Source organism: Diceros bicornis, chromosome 26, assembly GCF_020826845.1.
Source record: "Diceros bicornis minor isolate mBicDic1 chromosome 26, mDicBic1.mat.cur, whole genome shotgun sequence".
Classification (NCBI taxonomy): Eukaryota; Metazoa; Chordata; class Mammalia; order Perissodactyla; family Rhinocerotidae; genus Diceros; species Diceros bicornis.
In genome coordinates this window covers 13,443,345-13,455,854 of record NC_080765.1, presented here as the reverse complement: position 1 = coordinate 13,455,854, position 12,510 = coordinate 13,443,345, and the positions used below count along the sequence as shown (strand labels likewise).

The following is a 12,510-nucleotide window of genomic DNA, read 5'->3' as shown; positions in this document are numbered from 1 at the left end:
ACCTCTCAGAGTCAACTCCTAATCTTCACCCAACAGCAGGACTCCTCCCTTCCCCTATCTTCAGCATCTAGCAGAGGCAGCATCCAATGATGAAGTGACCAGAAGCTGGCTCTACAGGCCCTGCAGACACAGGAGCAGGCATAACACGGCTCTGACCATGTCCCAGATGGCTCACGCATAATGATCCTAACTGGGCACCACCACTGAGAGTGGAAAGAGGCACGGTTAGTAATTACATGCGTATGGTCACACTCTCCCTGTATAGCTCCTTAAGGAACTTTTGGAGGGTCTAGCTCTCCAAACCAGGAGCTCTGGTATCTTCCTAAATGAGACCTCTAAAGACAATTGGCTTTTTTAAATCGTGGCTTATATTTGGTGAGTGCTTACTGAGCCATGTCACTGGTAGGAAGCTGGGGGCTCAGAGGCATCTGGCTAGGGTCCGTGCTCTGACCATGTTCTCCTGCCTCTCCAGAAAGTATGGAAATGTCCCAAAGGTAGAGGAACATAGCTCTAGGACAGAATGTAGATGTCGGCGTTGACTCAGACCCTGTAACTCAAAAGCCCTGGTAGGTTGGTGATGAGAGAAAGGCAAAGTACAGCCACCCAACGTGGGTGCAGGTGGGGTTTTAGGTTAGATGTAAAAACTGATTATACCTATTATATAATGGAAAAGATGGAAAAAATGACATACTTGCAAAGATCGCTGGCTTGTGTGATTTACGGGCAGAAAGAGGGACATGCTGCTTTCTGGGACGGGGAGAGGAAAGAGCTCCTTGGGGAAGCTGCATCCATTGCACAGCCCCTAGGATGTCATTTGGAATTCTGAAAAAAGTAACTGCCACCTGGCCTTTAACAACCCAACCACATACCAGGCCCAGGTCCTTGGGGGTGGGGGGATTACCTCCCAGAGAATCAAGGTCGCTGTGTAAGTGACACAATCATGCTCCTTGTTCCTTAAATAGTGTTTCCCACTTATTTCCCCTTGCTTGCTGCTGGCTCCTGAACTCTCTAAGGCTAAAGCCACCTGTGTGACTGGGCAGCTTGGGCTGCATCTGTCCAGAGGGTTTCACTGGCCCAGGGCCCCACAACACCACGCAGGCATCAAGGAGCAGAGGAGACTCAGTCTAGAGAATAAAAAGGTGAACTCGCTCTCTAATTTGAGATGCCAAAATGTGATGCTGCCGAGGAGCAGAGTTCAGTCCAGGAGCCTCTGCATGCAGACAGAACACCCCTCGGGTAGCAGAGGGTCAGGGTGAAATGGGCCAGGCGTCCTGTGCATCCCCAGCAGGTCCACCCTGGGTCCCTTTCCTCCCACATATGGCAGCAGGAGTGCGCCTACGAGCTTTTAATTAGAACCCAGCAAAGCGAGGAAGCAACTACTCCTCTTATACCAAATGTGACAGGTCAGAATACCCAGCTGGTTCCTCCTGGGAAAGAACCACAGGCGGTGCTAGGATCCGCTGCTCTGAGCACTCCACCCAGGCAGGAGCTCACCAAGTTACATGCCAGGGTGCACAGGGGAGCCCCGATGGTGTGCCAGGCCTGCCCAGAGTCTGAAATGGAGCCCTGACCTGTTGTCAGTCCCGCCCTTGAATTTCTGAGTGAGTCCCTTTTTGTTTGTTTTTCCCCTGGTCTGGTGTACCTGGAGGAGCATCAGCCTCAACCAAGTTAGGGAACAAAAAAGCCTCAGTAACGAGTGCTCCCTAAACAGAGAACGTGTCCCATCTTCTTCCAGGGACAGGAAGCCTGGGCCCGGCACAGGCGCCCCGCTGGCCTGCTGGCCAGGCCCCAGCTGCTAGGTCTCAGTCCCCCGGCCTTCCTGAGCTGGCAGACATGCCTGTCTCCTCCATGGAGAGAGAGGCAGCTCTTTATGTATGCGTCTGAGCCAGGGCACCCACTCCACTCTCCCTGCTCTGCAAATGAGAACTGTAAAATGCAAAAGACTGTATAACTCCAAACAACCCATCCGTATAATGACCCGTTTCTTATCACCCCAGGGAAGGCCCAGGGTTTGTGATAGGAATCAGTGTGCATAAGCTATCTACTGAAAAACCTACGAAAACATCAGCCTTTCCGGAGCGTCTGGTTCCTACCAGCTGGATGTTAATTGTAGCTAAGCCTCTGCCCATTATTACAAAAGGAAATAAACATTCAGGAGTCATTTTCAAAGCATTCTGATGGTTCCAGCACATTCATGTGAAGTTGAGTCTCATGGGGCACAGACCGTCCGCCAGGCCAACTGTGTGCCACTCAGGATGCACCACCGGGCCTCGAGGTCCTGTGCCCATAGCTCAGTCTCTGAAGTGCCAAAGGAAGCACCCCTCCCACCCTCTGCTCTCCCTTCTACACAGTGGGGCTCTGTTGCTCACCTTGGGGGGAGCCTTTGACGTCACTGATGCATCCTCGTCCCTAGACAGCTAGCCGGGCTGCGAGGCACAAATGGAGAAAAGCTCCCCCTTCAGAGAGCTCTCAGCAGATGGGAAAGAGAGAGCACACAGCGGGACTAGCTAGGGTGTGGAGACAATGGTCAGGGAGGGGGCCCCGGGTGCTGATGCCCAAAATAAAACTCCAAGGGTAAGTTTGAGTTTGCTGAGTGAATGAGAAGCAAGGAAGGGCATTCGAGGCAGGGGATCAGTGTGCAAAAACAATGGTGAAAAAGAAGCCGGGAACCTGAGTGGGGCTTCCCCACCCCCAACCCCATGCTCGAGTGGCAGGCGCAGCTCTGATGGGCCCTGAGCACCAGGGGATAGAATTTCCTGATTAACAGAGGCAAGGACATAAAAAGGTTTCAGTGAAACTAGTTCAGCTGCCCTGGAACAGGAGGATTTCCCTCTGCTGGTTTTTCGTTTCTGCTGGCTCTGCACGTGCACACGCACACTCACGTGTGCACACACGCACGCACAGAGAAGATTCCAGTGGGTGTGGCCCTGCCCATCACCACAGCCTGCTCCTGAGTCACCTCAGCCTGTCATCCAGGAGAGCACTGTTTACTTCAGCCCTGGATTTCAGCCAAGTCCGTTTTCGTTGCTTACAGACATTCACCTTTGGCGGGCTGGTTGATACCATTTTGGGCTCCTTTGTAAAAAGGCATAGGAAAAAAGATGCCTCAAATGTTTCTAACAGCCAGCCTCAGGGGTGTGTGGCCCTTGCCAGTAGTGAATGGAGAGAAGGGACCACCGGATGGAGAGGGCAGGGGTCTCCGACAGCTTCCTGAGTGACGAGCTGAGAAGAGCCGAGGCTGTGGAGCCCATCCTCCTTCCAGTTCCCCGTGCCTAAGAGAGCTGTGATGCAGGCGGGGAAGCGAGTATTCACACTCCAGTTAATACCAGGGCAATGCCAGGAAATCCGCTGTTGGTACCAGAGCCCTAACCCAGACCACAAAGACTTTAAGCTCTGCAAAGCCTCTGGGATCTGCGGGGCTGCAGCGCGGCGAGGGGTCCCCAGAGTGTGCGTGCCTGAGGTGGCGTCCCCTCCCCGTGAGAACTTACACTGGGCCTTTGACTGGTGCTCACGTCCTCATTCCTCCTCCCCTTGGGCTTCCTCCTTCCATGCATCAGTTACCAAGGATTCCAAGTGAAGTTTCCCATGACAGCTTCCTCTGCAGGTCCCGGTCCTGGAGGAGGGTCAAGATCTGCACCCTGGTCATCCTGACACAGGGACTAACCCCGGCTCACCCTTTTGTGCTCTACACGACTGGACTGACTCCTCCTAACAATCTCATGAGGATTTTCCTAAACTGGGGAAAGCAGGGTAGTAAGTTACCTGCCTGACCAGAGCCACACAGTAGTCGGCAGTGAGCCTGGGATGTTGATCCTGATAGCCAGCTCCAGAGCCCGAATTCCTAACCATATGAAACTCCATGAAATTAAGTGGGACGTGGAGTTTTCCTTATAGCATTTTACACCAGTTCATGTGGTCACTAACTCAGATCTCTCTGCTGCCTGCAGCGCACGAGGTTTCATATGAGCAGCCTCATTTATCGTGCAGTTCCTGTTTAAGGTTCTGGGTAAGGTTCACATGGTGTAGAATGAGTTAGGCCAGGGGTCAAGGCAGTGCCTCGGATCAGAGCCGCTTTCTCAAAGTACGAAAATGGCCGAGGGCTGGTGCTGTTTTGTTTTATGCACCTGTGTTGGAGTGGGGTCCTGTGACCCATACTCCTAGGCCCTGCTGTTTTCAAGCATGGAGCCCTGTAGGGAGGGGGTCTGCCGTGCAACTGTCCCCGTCTGCTCCACTCCATCACCCAGGCCTGCGGCAGCTACTGACTCAGCACCCCTCCCAATGACCCCGCTGCTGTGCCTGCACGGGCGCCGCTCCTGCTGCTCGGGACACGCCAGCCCCTCCTGCTCTTTTGTGGCTCCTCAGGCCACTAGGCAGAAGCATGGCCTGTCTGTGTGGCCAGCTTCCTGGTCAGCTCATCTTTCCTGTCGCCTGGCTACCCCCCAGGAGGCCTCCACTCTAAACCCATGTCCTGCAGGGCTCTCTCTGCCCAGCATGCTGACTCATGGTCAGCCACCAGTGCTGCAGCGCAGGACCGTGCCTGTGCCTGCTCTTGGACCAGGAAGGGACTCTCTGGCCTGCAAACCTGGTGTTGAGCGTGCTGGCCAGGGCCTCAGGGCTGTCTGATGGGTGACTCCTAAAGAGGCAGCATGCTGAAGGGACTTGCAGGTACCAACAAGGAAGAAACCAGAGATCCCAAATCCCTGCTCAGGGCCCAGAGCAGAGCAGGGACCCGTCTGACCTGGGCAGGCACTTCTACAGATTTCCAAGCTGGCAGGGAGAGCTGCCTGGGGTGCTCAGGCCAGTGCCAGACCCACTCTGCTTTCACCAGAGATCCTCTTCCATCTGGGCTTCCAGGTCTGGAGGCAGCATCCCTGGGTTTTCCTCTTTCAGGCTGCTCCAACTTCTCCATACCCTAAGCCTGGAGCAAACAGTCTTCAGCGTCCACGTGGCGAGCCGATAACCCCGACCCAGCACAGATGGCGGGAGCCCCAAGCCCGAGGGACACGTGGCGTGACCAGGAGGCAGCCGAGAGCCTTCCCGGGGTTGGAAATTGGCAAGTCTAGGAGAGCATCTTCTTGAAAAATAATCACTGGAGTCCAGAGGAGGAGGTCTTGGAAGAAAACTACTTTGTTTTTTATGCACAAGAACATTTGTAATCAGTGAGTGTCGGTCCCAGTCGAGGATCCAGGAGAGAGGGCTCTGGAGCAGCTAAGTCCTTAGAAACTGGGATGGGACAGGGAACCCCAAAAGAGCTCCATCCTTAGGGCATCCCCAAGGGCGCACAGAGAGAGAACCACCACTGCACTGCCTCTTGCCGAGTCCTCAACAAGCATCTTGAGGCCTCATCCTGCCCTGTCGGAGACGGCTGCTGCATTACCATGCCCTTCTTACCAGCTGGCCTGAGCTTACCCCATAAGCCAGCAGAGACCCGGATGGCAACGCCCTGGCAGCAAGGGCCACAAATGGGACTTCTGCTTTTCTGACCATGAAACCCTGGCCTTGGGAGCCTCAGCCTAGCTTTCCTCTAAAGGGAAAGGCTGCTGGGGCCCAAGAGGCGGCCCCTCTGTGCTGCAGAGAAGATGACCACAGCTTTGTTCTCTGTAAAGGTTTCCCACAGCCCCCAGTGCCCCACAAGCAGCCTGTGGGCAGGGGGGTCTGGGCGCTTTCTCATCACATTCATAAAGAAGAAAGCCCCCAAACCACGAGGCTGGACAGCCTCGTGCATTGGGACATTGGCTCCACTTCCTGGTCCTCTCAGATTTTTCTGTAGGAAAACGTCACTTTTGACCTCGAGCCTCTCCCGAGGTCTCCCCCTCTGTGATGTGCACGCAGCCAAGCTTGGAGGAAAAAAGGGAAGAGCCCCCGAGCAGCTGCTCAGGCATTGGGGTGATGTTCTGAGTTGGCTGAAGGGCTCTCCCAGATTGGGGTGCTTCTGCTCATGCTTCTCAGGCCAGCTGTGCCCTCTGAGGCCTGGCCTGGCATCCTGTGCCTTCTTGTTGCTGAGCTGCTATCATCCGCTCTCCTCTCTCCTGGCCCCAGCTGGCCCCACAGACCTGGAACCACCTGCCCCTCTCCATCCCATCCCAACAGGACTAGTCACACGCCTGGGCCAGCCAGGGGAGTGGGTACTGCAGAGGCCGGCCCTGTCCTCACTATGTGGAGGCTTACTTCTTTATGAATCAGAAAACAAGGCAAAAAACCCTCAGAAAGAAAGAGATGGTGTATGACTCACCTTAAGATCATTAATGAATCCTTTTACAGAAAAAAACAGGATAAAATGATAACAGGGTGTATCTCAGACGACCCTGGGCATGTGTGCGGTCCCCTCACTCTTCTCTCCCAGCCAAGATGTTTAGCGCCTGAAGAAGTGGGCCGGCTCCTTCCCACCAGGCCCACGGCTGGACCATCATTGTGTCTCCACAGAGGCCAAGGGCCACAGCCCACCCCAGGCCTGCTCTCAGCCAAGCAGACAACCAGACTCCACAGTCCTGCTGCTGGCGGTACTGGGAAGCCTGCAGCGCACGCCGGCCCGCACCAGGTGTGCCCTTGGTATTGGACCAAGGCTGTCTGCAGACCTGGCTCACCAGAGAGCACGCGGCAGGGCAGAAGCAACCTCAGATGCACTACGGCCAGGACCCTGAGGGCGCATGCATCATTTCTCCAGGAGATCTGGGAGCAGGGAGCTGACGGACTCTGCCTGTTTGCTCTGCAGAGACAGCACACGTGGGGTGAACGCGCAGTTGCTTTGTATATTCCTTGGTCCCAGTGGAGTGAGGACAGTAAGGGACTCTGGCTCGGAAAAGCCACCCTGGGAGGAAGCTGGGACCCCAACCAGGCAGAAGGTAGAGGTTTGGGGACAGAACCAGGACCCAGCCAAGGTGAGACGGCTGGGCTGGCAGGAGTGGGAGTCCATGGAGGGACCCTGGGTGTAGTCCTGTGGTAGAGGACAGGAGGTTGGGGCCATTCCTGGTGCCCATCTGATGAAGGGGCTGTGGATGGGGCTATCGCTGTGGGCACTGATGCAGGACCTAGGTAAATGCCACAAGTGGGTGCCAGCCCTAAAGGAATCGTGGGGGAGGGTTTCCAAGCAGGGGAGAGGCAGTGATGAGAATGGGAAGAAGGTAGCCAAACCAGCCAGGGTCAGACTGGAGGCGGGCCTGGGAGAGGCAGCAGAGGGGAGGTGTGTGGCAGAGGAGGAGGGCCACCCAGGTCAGGGAAGCGCCCTGAGAGCTGGTCAGGGTGGGAAGAAGTGGGGAGGAGGGGCTCCAGGGCACATGGAAGAGGAGGGCAGGTGCAGGAGCTGGGGGAAGCTCTGGGGGAAGCTCTGCGGGCAGCACAGCAAGGCAGAAGTGGGCAGCTCTGAGCAGGAGCTGTCTGGGAGGGTCCCAGGGATGGGGTGTGGTGACGGGACCGACCTGTTCCTAAGGCCAGCCTGGACGAGAGGCATATTCATGTTCTCGCTGACCCTGACCCCTTCCACTGAGAGGATGCACCAGGTGATGAGACCCCCAAAAGTTGGATTTGGGGAGAATGCCATTTGGGGAGAATGTGGTAGCTTTAGAAATGAAAACTGGCAGAATGTGGAGTGCTCCGTGTGCCAAGTGTCAGCCCATCGAGGCTCTCATGAGAGCCCTGGGGTTGGGGCTCCTTCTCTCAGCAGAGGGGGCCTTTCCTGGAACCGTGGTCTACACCAGCTGCGTTCCAAGTTCCTCCTTCTCACGAAGGAAGTGAGTAGAGAGCTGGCTAACTGGAAAGGCGGCGGGCGGCCCGAGGCCTGTGCCAAAGGGAAGGAGCCAAACCATTGTTCTCAGGCCCTCCCTCTTCCCCACAGGGCCTGAGTGGGAAGTCTCCGTCCCCAGGTTCCTGGACTCACAGAACCAGAGTGCACACAAGGGAAGTGGGGTGACCTCAAGGAAATGGGGGCCGGGTCCCACAGCCCCGCCTGTGCCAGGTTGGCCCCCACAGAGTCACCGCTAAGGCCAGGAGAATGGGCCCAGGGGTGTCTGACTTGAGATACACGGACAGAATGACAGGTAGGGGCCATCCTGCAGCAGCAGCACTGGGACAGGGCAGGACGTCCCCCCACCCATGTTCTCTGGAACACCTACGCTGTGATGAGGGCAACAGCTGTGATACCAGAGCACAGTTTACTAGCTGCCTCGTGGCTCGGACAGGCAGGACACTTCCTGCCACGACCGTGCTCGCTCTCTCACCAGACCCACAGCTGCACAGCAGTTGTGGGGGTGCAGGCCGAGCCCCAAGTTACAGCCATGGGTGAAGCTGCTGCTCCGGCCTTCGGAGTGCTTCTGTCTGATTTTTGTCCATCTACACTGTGCCGTCAACTTGCAGGCAGGCGTTTGCACATGAGGTTGATCTGGTTCCACTGAGAGTGCGCTCAGGGACCTGCATCCGTCCACACAGGCCCAGCTGGAGAACTGATGAGCACTGTGGCGCTGCCCAGCTCGGAGGAGCCCATCTCAAGCCAGGCACCTGGCCCAGAAGGTCTCTGTGTGCTGGTGACATGTCCCCCCATGGGGGTAGCGGTGCCGATCTGCTCCTGGCTCCCGCCCCCCTACTGTTTCCTTCCCTTCCACACCTCTCACCCTTCAACCTCACATGGACCAGAGTGAACGTTCCCCACTTCAGAAAATGCTAGACACCAGTATCTGCAAAACGAAGCACCTGCTCCGAGGGCTGTCCTTTGCTCCCAGATCTCTAAGTAACCCCTGGAGAGACGGGGTGCCTCCCGGGAAGAAAGTCAGAACAGAAAGAACAGGTGTCATTTTTAGACTGACTGAAAGCAAATGAAAACTAATACCTTTAACTTATAATCTGCATTTGTGATCAAAATTGTCCTTATAATTGACGTGTAAAAAAACTGCACACAGAAGCTAGCTCTAGCACGTGAAATAAAGTTTATAAATTCTCTACTTGTAAGCTGCCGGCAAATAAAAACTCCAGTGGATTTTTCATCTGAAACCCAGCACTGACGGTCACTCTGTCCTCTCGGCGTGGGAGGCGGTTCACACGCAGGCACACAGCTCCTCTCAGGCTGAGCGAGCCAGGGCCACACAAGCACGTGAACGCATGAAGGAAATTCTAAACAGATTTTTACTCCACGTGATAATGTCTCAAGAATCGAGCCATTCTTAGCCCAACGCAGGCCGCTCGCTGGCTGCCCTTCCTGCTGCCCTGCTGCCCCCCATCGCAGCCATTAGCAGTCCAGGCAGTGGTTCTCTCAGCCCCGGGCCTGGGGGGTGCGGTTGGAGGACAAACGAGCCCATGGCAGCTCCATCTGCAGATGAAGCCCCGGCCTTACTGGAGCGCTCGCTTACGCAGCCAGCTCGGCCCCTTCCAGCCGCGTGGCTGCTCTGTGTACCACAGCAATGTTCGGAACACGCTGGCTCTCCCTTCCCATTCTAAGCCTGCCCTCCCTCAGCTGTGGCTGCTCCTTCAAAGAGCTCTCTGTGCTCCGCGCTCAAGTGAAAGCAGCCAAACGCCTTTCTCTGCACGGCGGGCTTGGGAGGTCCAACCGCCCTGTCCTTACTCTCCGAAAATGCCTGCTCAGTGTATTTCCTCAAAGAGAAAAGTGAGGTCCTAACTGAACTTGCCTTCCATGCTGAGTATGGGACCGGCCTCGTGGACTCTGGGCAAGCCTCGGCTGGACCAGCTCCACAGCTCCTGGGACGGGGCAGGGGCGGCAGAGGGGAGGTGCCATCACAGCCGGACGGGGCAGTGGGGTGCCCCCTGAGCTGAGAGCCAGAGGGTGGGAGCATGCCTGATCCATGGCTGGCCCCTCCAGGCACAACTCTTGGTTTCTTGAAACTGGCTGTAAACAGAGAGAGGGAGGGGCTGCCACGCCTGCCAAGGGAGGCAGAAACTTTGTGAGTAATTTACTAGAGGAAAAACAAGTGGTGCGCTTCCACACTGGGCACAACGTGTGCGCTCCAGCCCCCACGCAGACACGCACGCACACATACACATACAGGAAGCCCACGCTGCCCAGCTATTGCTGATAAGGAGACTGCGGGCTTCCAGAGAAACATACGGATCCTTCCTGCTGTCCTGGTGGTGCCCCGCTGCAGTGTTGCTTCCTGACGGGGTACATGGTACAGGCACAGAGACATAGGGGACACAGAATAAAGGTAAGGGCCGATGGCTTGGCGCTGCCTGCCTGGCGATGTGCTAAGAACTTGGGAGGGAGGGGTCAGGCGAGCTGACCCCAGCCAGCGGAGAGTGCTGACTGCCCTGCAGAGGATGAGCCCTTTAACCGGCGAAGTGAAAGGGAAGCTGACAGAGGGCGGGACCTAGAAGGATCAGGGTTGTGGGACCAAGAGCATGTCTGCCTGGGTTCCCGGACCGGGGCTGTGACAGCGGGTGCAGAGGGCATGCGGCCTTTCTCGCTGGCAGATACTCCGCATGAGAGAGCGAGCACCTGTCCTAGCAACGGCGGAGGGCCCTTCCTTTTCAGAGGCTGGGGTGAAAAACGTCTGCGGTGGCCACAAGAACGCGCAGTGTTTCCTGGGGACTTGAGGCCAGTGAGGTCTGGCACACGAATGCCCCACAACCCAGCTCACCACCCCCCAGTCACCCTCAAAGCTGAGGTTCAGCAGGCAGGAGCCTCAAGACAGATGGGGACCAAACACACGGGAGAGGAGACGGCATTTAGACATCTGCAGCTGGCTCCAGGGGCGTTCAGGAAGGAGAGCCAGGAGAAAGGAAACCAGCCATTTAATCAGCTAAAGGATGACATAAAAAGGACTCTTCCTCCAGCTCATAGGGAGACCAAAGCTTCCAGCAGGAGCCCTGCCAGGGAGGGGCTGGCCTTGGACCCATGGGTGTTCCAGGATCGCGTCACCTGCCAGGTGCTCCCACCTTCTCCCCAGAATGCAGCCTTTGGGGTGCAGAGCACCTGCCAGGGCAGAGGCTGAGAAGCACCGTCTGGCTTGAAGGACCTGTGTCCGTGCTGCGAGAGTGAACACTTCTCCCGAAAGTGACCTAAGGGCACGTGTGGGCAGAGGCGGGCCAGCCCTGTGCCCAGTGGTGCCTGAGCATCGTTACCATCTGACACACATCATCTCAGGCTGCTGGGTGGCATTTGTTAGGATTGCAAAACATTCCCACAAACGTGGCGTCCCTCCTGTCCGCACCTGCACAGGAATTCATGCATCTCCGGCCCGCCCATCGTGGCTGATGTTGGGGGCCTCACACACAGACACGCTCCTGTCATGGGGGCTAATGATGCTGCCAGAGCACCTGATCCCCTCATTTTCTTCGTTATTACTACCCCTCCGCGCCACCCCCCAGCTGCTGACCTGTGTGTTGGCCAAGCCCCACGGTGGCAGGACGTTCCTCCTCACTCACTGCTGTGACCCCAGCACCCAGCACGGTGGCTGGACACAGCAGGCGGTTGGGAAATGACAACTAGACTTTACAGTCACAGAGCCCTTTCCCCACGTTACCACGTTCTGCCCACGCCAGGACCACAGCCAGCAGTACAGCAGCAGGTGCAGAGCAGGATGGACCCCAGCTTCTTCCAAGGGCAGCGCCAGCATCGGCAGGGCTGGCCCTTGCCGTGTCCCTAAGCCTGGGAAACAAATGTCTGTGTGTCTTTGCCTGAGAGGATTTCTTTTCTTATTCTGAGGACAGGAGGCCTGGTTGAGCCGAGCGACATTTTGAATGTAAGGTTTTCCTCCAAAGAACTGATGTTTCTGAGGAATGTCTGCTTTCTTTACCTCAGGGCCCCATCTGCCTCTTCTCATTCAGGTCCTTACTGCTTCGCTGTATACCCGGGTCTCCCACTCTGTCTGCATTGCCTCCAAGGTGGGGAGGGAGGGAGTGCCAGGGCCCCCTACCCACTCCCGTCCGTCTCTCAGTGTGCTGGCCCGTAGCAGGTCAGCTCCCACAGGCGCTTGTCCACTCCGGGAACTGCCAGGGTCACCGGGGGTTCTGGGTACATTACTTCACCTGAGCCTTGTGACAGCCCATGAAGACCAAGGCGTTGAGCGGCACAGGCCGTGCCAGGCCTCACACATGCCTCTGGGCGCTCCTCAGGTCTCCAGTCCCGTGTGCCACACAGCCCCCAGGAACAGCAGCTCTTCCTCAGGAGGTGGGGTCCCCGCCACCCTGGCTTAGCACCTCCTGCTTTCCCAGCTCAGTCCCGGGCACACCACTGGTCACGCACATGGGAGCTTTCTGTGGCTGCTCACACATGTGTGTCCGCTCATGGGGCTAGCAGTGCAGTGTTCCAGGGCTGCACAGGTGGCGTGAGAGACTGGGCGGGTTTCTGGCCACCAGCCACAGGTGTGGAGGGCAGGGCAGGAGGTACTGTATGATTCCTCTGCACGCTGGGAAGGGTCTGGGTCAGTGCAGGAAGCCAGGAATGTGTCCAGGCAGGGCTGGCTGCCTTGCTGGCAAAAGGTTGCATTCCCAGGAGGTGGCGGTGGAGGGGCTGACAAGGCAGAGCAGCCCAGCAGGGGGAGGTCAGGCCTTAGGTCCACCCCTCCCTCC

At 56.9% G+C, this 12,510-nt stretch overlaps 1 protein-coding gene across 1 annotated transcript in view; it reads right to left on the bottom strand.

The window, feature by feature from the left end:
* Positions 1-12,510, bottom strand: part of C26H7orf50 (chromosome 26 C7orf50 homolog) — a 157,246-nt gene that overhangs the window by 50,743 nt on the left and 93,993 nt on the right. The gene's annotated exons all lie outside the window — the stretch shown is intronic.